At 34.9% G+C, this 6715-nt stretch overlaps 1 long non-coding RNA gene across 1 annotated transcript; it reads right to left on the bottom strand.

Moving 5' to 3' along the window:
- Positions 1–321: 321 nt before the first annotated feature.
- LOC146628853 (uncharacterized) lies at positions 322–6319 on the bottom strand. Its single transcript, XR_014906416.1, has 3 exons — positions 6228–6319; positions 4473–4505; positions 322–421 (listed from the first exon to the last, which is right to left on the bottom strand). It is a non-coding gene; the product is annotated as an uncharacterized LOC146628853 (long non-coding RNA).
- Between the last annotated feature and the right edge of the window lie 396 nt (positions 6320–6715).

Below are 6715 nucleotides of genomic sequence, written 5' to 3'. Positions count from 1 at the left end.
CTTGCAAGTTGACTTTTGATGTTAAATAATTCTTCAGTGCCTCTGCAAATGAAGAAGAAGAAAAACGGGCAAGCCAAAGTAAAGTTAATCTTAGCTTACTTCATTTGGTGATGATTTTCAAAGAACAATGTTTATTTCACTTTATTGCCTCAAAAAATATATACAAATTGCATGATAACCAATCTCAGTTACACTTTCAAACACTTTATTAAAAAAGTTTAGTTTTCTAAAGTTCAAATGTCTCAAGTGAAACTAACTTACCATACACAACATTAAAAAGACGCAAATCTCTGAACTTTTTTTCCCCATGTTGGCCAAGCATGTTGTACTCCACAGCCAGCTCAGGTGATATGAGGAATTTCATCATCCTTCTTGTGGCATCGTCTACACTTGTTTCCCCTGTATCTGCTACCATGGCAACCTGAGGGGAACATACAAAAAGGACAGATTAGATACTGGCATCTGGTTAGGATGCCTCCCTGGTGAGGTGTTTTGGGCACGTCCCACCAGGAAGAGACCCAGAACACCCAGGACATGCTGGAGGGACTATGTTTTTCGGCTGGCCTGGGAATGCCTTGGGATTCCCCCGGAAGAGCTGGGCCAAGTGCCTGGAGAGAGCGAAGTCTGGGCCTCTCTACTTAGTACCGGATTGGGTCGAGGGGCAGCAGCCTAAGCTTAAGATAATGGACCGGAATGGAGGATAAATGGACACTTTACATATTACTTAATGTTTACTGTGTGGTGATAAAAAAAAAATGGTAGTAAACACAAGCTAAACTAAAAAAATTAATTGCGCTTCCTTAACCCTTTATCCCCAATAATGTTACGCAGGATAACTGGTAGGTCTGGTAGGTTTTTTCCTCTACTGTATACTATATGAATGTAATCAAGGATTAATAACAGAAAGAAAAAAGAAATTGAAATTTTGCCATTTTTACTAAAGGCAATCAAAATGTACATGAATAAAATATTTAAATTAGTCAATTCAAATTAATAACTCTAAAACACTGAACAAAATTAAGTATTTGACCCTGTGGTTTATTTTCGGACATCTCTTTTCTTCTAAAAGTCCAGGCGTGTTGGGCCCCTGGCAGAGCTCAGGTTTGACGAGACAGGTTTGGAAAAACCTGTCGCTGGCGACTTTTTGGGGGCTAAAGGGTTAAAATAAATAGGAATTGGCCAAAATTTGTATAAACTATGAAATAGCAGAACAAAAGTAAAAAAAAAAATCTTTATCTGTTATCAGAATCAAATATTTGATTAGAATAAAAAATTTAACTTTCTGGAAGATTTCTCGTTACATCTGTCATAAAAGTAACAACATCTCAGAAAAGAAACATGATAGCAACAGAAAAATATGATAGCAGTGTGATGTGATGGTCCCTGGCCAGATTTTTACACATATTATAAGCCCTGTGACACAAAAACCACAGAACTCTGACACGCACAGACTGTTTTCCTTCGTGCTAATGAAGAAAAATGCTGGTCTGGTATGTAAAAGGGAATTTATTCTTCCAGGACCTGAAGCTCCGTAATGCAGCCCTCCAACAGCCAAACCTATCTGTTCTCTGATTGTCTTGATGCATGCTCAATCATCCAGGTAAGTAAATCTCCAAAAGTTGATTCTGTTCATCTGGACGTAGCGCTTGCAGCATTTTCTCCCACTGAAAATGCTACGTCCAGATGAACAGAATCAACTTCTGGAGATGTTCTCTGATTGGATTGTTTAATTGGTGATTGACATGAAATTGACCAATCAGCTGAAAGGAAGAAAAATAGGGTCAAAATTTGGATGTGTAAGTATAAATCCACACACAGCCAGGAAAGCCGAGCGCAGAGTTGTTTGTAGCACCAATTCAGCCAGAGTGGAGCCAGATGGATTTTCCATCCATCCACACTGTAAAGTCTATAGACCAGCAAGTGATAAATTAACAGTGTTGTTGGTATTTTCTAAAACAGTTGTATGCAATAGGAATTGCTGTTTATAGTCCTCCTGTATATCTGCATGTTCCCTCCCAATTAAAACCTGTGATAATGGAGATTCAAATTCATGTCATACCTATACCAACAGTTATCAAGTATCCAGATCGACCTTTACTGATGTGCTCTGTCAGTGCGCCCCAGGGCAGCTGTGGCTACAATGTAGCTTGCCATCGCCAGTGTGTGATTGTGTGTGTGAATGGGTGAATGACTGAATGTAGTGTGAAGCGCTTTGGGGTCCTTAGGGACTAGAAAAGCGCTATAAAAATGCAGGCCATTTACCATTTAAAGGAAAATTGTTATTTCCATGTATTTTCCTGTTCTGCCTTCAACTTTGAGGACTTCCCCCCACATTTCTAGTTGTGACAGTGCACCTACAACAAAAAAAATCTGCTGTGATTTACATTTGTTGAAAGAGCAATTTTGTAAAATAGTCTATTTTTGTATGCACAGTTTACAAATCTGTCCTGTACAGCATGGACTGATTGCATGCTAAAAAGTTGTTGCTTAAAAATAAAACAATACATTTTTAATTAATAACATCAGCAGAAAGCCTTGTTATTAATTAGATGTACAATTTCTATAGAATACGAAACAACTCAGTTCATTTTTGATCATATCAATACCAGCATATTACACAACTAGTGATGGGATTTTCGTCTCTTTTTAGAAAGCCGGCTCTTTCGGCTCCCAACCGGCTCTTCAGGTTGTTTTGTTGCTTTAATTAATTTATTATTAACAACAATATAAAATTATGAACAAAAGGAATTACTAATGTAAAAAAAGAAACGTGGTTTTATTTATATATGTTTATATATAAATATATATGGTGGCCCCTAGAGACAAAGCATGTACAAACTCCAAAACCCATTTCTAGCGTCAACTGAACTTCCAAAACAGAGCTATCTAGATCACTTAATTTACACAATTGAAATCATATGTGTATTTTTTGTGTATTTATACACAAGCACTCATATATATTCATAAAAAATTCCAAAAGCTGTTCATTTACCTGTTACTACCACACACCAAATCCGGTCGTTGGTACTTCCTGGCTTGTGTAGCCACTAGGTAACAAAATCTCAACACTGTGCCTAGCATCCTGGAGCACTTCTGTTGTGTTTTGTACGTGCTTTGGAGTTTGTACGTGCTATGGAGTTTTTACGTGTTTTGGGGTTTGTACGTGCTTTGTCTCTAGCAGCCACCGTAAATATACTTTTATTTATTCTCTCCACATAAAATGTAATAAATAAATCATATAATACAAAAAAAACAACTATTTACATTTCAACTTTTAACTATTTAAATTTTCAGCTTTTTCCTTTTAAACAAATTTAAAGTGAAACAACACAAAACACTGCAAACCACAACACAATTAAATATAAATTATAATATGAAAACAAACAGAAGATGCACATTCTCTGTCATATGGGCCTGCATGAATAAACTTTCTGAATCCTTTATCATCCGCAATTGAAAATAGTTGTGGATGATTACTATACCTTTCTAATGTGACGTTGTTGTCCCTGGCTCTCTTTCTCTCTCTCTCCCTCCTGCTCTGTTACTGTGCTACTGCGTGTGTAACAACCGCCCCTCCCCCCTCTTCCCAGCGCAAAGCACAAGGCTCGCTTGCAGAGTGAAGCGGAAAAAAAGTGCGAGAGAGCGGGTGAGAGAGAGAGAAAAAACACGCTTGTGTCATTCACTTCAAAGAGCCGTTTCGTTTTGACCAACACATCACTAACAACCATGATGAAAAACGCTCATCTGCTTCCATCACCATCAGCTGATTAACATTGAGCTGCTGCAGTCAACACCATCAAACTAATTTAGTGTTTAATGTTATGTTATGTTATTGAATGCTTTTATTTTTAAATCTTTACCAGCGCTTAAAGACTGTAGATGTTCACACCTGGTGTTAGAAAACCGAGCTCACTGCAGTATTTTTTTTTATAACAGGAAATTTAAATTTTTATTGGTTACCGTGTTTATTACCACTTTTATCAGTAATGTACTTCCTATAAAATATGGATTTGATAAGTTACCGGTTTATTGAAATCAGCTAGTGAACACATCGATCACTTTATTGAACTACACGCCTTACACTCTTGTGAGCTCTGGTTACTAACAGCAGGTGTGAATGTTTGGAGTCCAAAACGCAGATAAAGATTAGAATAACAAGGCAATGTAAAATCAGTTTAATGCAGTTGACAGTAGCAGCTCAGATGGAAATCAGCCAATTGTGAGGAGAGCAGAGGACCAAAACTGTCAGAGTTGTGGGTCAAGTGAAGAGAACACTGTTGGCATTATTGTTAGCATAAAAGATGAAAATTAAATAAATGTTAAATTTTAAAATAGATCATTGCCTCCTGTGCCTAAATAAATATATATACTTAATACCAATAAAAAAAAAAGGATGCCCCAAAGACCATCACTTTTCAAAAATAATAATAATAACAATAATAAGTAATACAAATAATATGAAAGTTACTTACATGTCAAAGATGGTGCTTGTGATCTTGAAGAATCTAAACGTGATAAGGAAATGAAAGAAAGTGCATGAGAAAATACAAACATTTTTGTTTTTTCCCAGGATAATTCAATATAAAAGATTCTCTTACTAATGCACAAAATGAACAGTGTAATTAAAAGTTTGAAAGGCACTACATGTGTTTATATGATAAACTGACTAATTCAAGCAGCAAACACTAGCAGTGCAAAAATGTATCTAACTAGCTGACAGACTTTAAAGTCACAGGAAGATATATCAAAATGGTGACTTATGCCAGAACAAATGACTTGACAGACATAAATCCTAAATTCCTTTAAGTAAAAAAGGAATTACTTTTTTATAAGTGGTCCCTAGTGGTTTTCAAATTATTACATGGCTTGTTAATTTTTTATTAAATTATTAAGAAGCCAGATGAGTTCAAAACATTTACAAATGACTATAAAGCACTATCCAAACTTCAAATCAAGTGGCAAAATCTCCAAATTAAAAGTACTCGCAAACTATAAAAATTTTATTATACTTAAAAATATGCAAAAACTAATTTAGTGGAATTTTTACCTGCTCAAGAATACATTGAACATGCAATATTTAATTGAAAAGAACAAAATTTGTGTACTTTTAGAAAGGATTATTAAATATTTGGGGATACTAGACATAAAGAGGGTCTCGTACATTTACGGGCATCTAATTTCCTGGATTTAATGGTTTAAAAGTTTAATAGGTCTTTGAAGTTGATAATAAAATTGAGTCCATTATTAGCAAAAAGAATTTAAAAAAAAAAAGAGCAAAAAAATGCTTAATATATAATAATTGTTTTAAACTTAAGCTTTGTAATTGTAGCAGATTTCATTATGTCTGTAATTTTTTATTTAGCCCCACAGTAGTAAAAGCCATAAATGGGAGTTAGATTTATTACTAGTATTTTACACAGCATTCAGCTATAATAACATGTTCTGCATTTTCCTACTTCACCATCTGATCTGAACAGCTGCACTCTCTTAATTAATTAATGACCTAACATTTCTCAGTAACCAATAACTAGATGGAACAGCACAGTATCTAAGAGAGTGATCAGACAGTGTTTGAGCTAAAGACGCTGTGTGTTTCTTTTGGGGGCTTTTTACACACTGATCCACCACCGTTTTCCCATAGTACAATGCATATCTGGTAACATTACCGTATTCAGATCAGAAAACCGTTTCAGCTGCAGGCATCTACTCCTGTAATTTAAACAATCACCTTGCTACACTGCACATGAATATTACGTAACATGGTATGACTAGCTCATGTTCAGACATTTAAGATACTGTTCAGCCATTTTGTTTACTGGGTAGTGCATAATGGCCGAGTTAGCTGAGCAGGAATCCACTAAAGCCAAAAAAATAATATAAATTTTTTAAATTAATTACAAAAACCTTATAGGAAAACCCAAGAAAGTTGCAGAAGCACAGAAAAAAACTGCCGTGTACGTTATAGTGTGTAAATTCAAAAACTGTATAGAGAGAATGGTGCAATGAAAACAGAATAAGATAAGATGAACTTTATTGAGTAGAATATAGGCAGTAAGAGTTTTTTAATTAACTTTAAATTATGTTTGCCAAAGACAATGCAGCAAATTAACCCAGTTCTACCTGCTAGCTAAAGATGTTATGCTTCTCCCCCTTATACCGTTTAGGACGACTATAGAAAGTTACTAAAATAACCATTGATGAAAACGTATCAAACTTTAAGTATTTACCTTTGTCATAGTTTTCGATTCTTTGGTATCCTTTTGTCCTCCACGTTCTTAAACACCAGGGAGAGAAAAGGCGCAACAGACGAAAGACCGCGAAGACTAGACGCTAGGCGGTGTAATCTGCTCCTCCCTCTTTTTAAACGAGCCAATAGGAGCTGCTCACATTAAAAACAACTTTATTTAAAAAGTCGTTTTACACCTGATACAAAAATTTTAAAAGTCAAACAATGCACAAGTTTAAAAGAACAATTTTATTTTTAAAAGTTTTTTAAGCATAGGGATGGTTAATATGTTTTAAAAAGTAATATATAATATTTATCAAAAAGTGTCACCCAAATCAACATCATAATAAAAATATAATTAATAAAAATATAATAATGATAAGAAGAAGAATAACAGTTTACCTAAAAGCTCTTCTAACATTAGACTGGTTTTGAAAAGTTTCAATAGTGTCAATACACCATAAGGACAAGGGAGTTTCACAGTTGAAG

Source organism: Diplotaxodon limnothrissa, linkage group LG7 (assembly GCF_057381915.1).
Source record: "Diplotaxodon limnothrissa isolate DT_005_m linkage group LG7, D_limnothrissa_male_GT1.1, whole genome shotgun sequence".
NCBI lineage: Eukaryota > Metazoa > Chordata > Actinopteri > Cichliformes > Cichlidae > Diplotaxodon > Diplotaxodon limnothrissa.
Note: the sequence above shows the minus strand (reverse complement) of the source record. Positions and strands in the feature narration are given on the sequence as shown.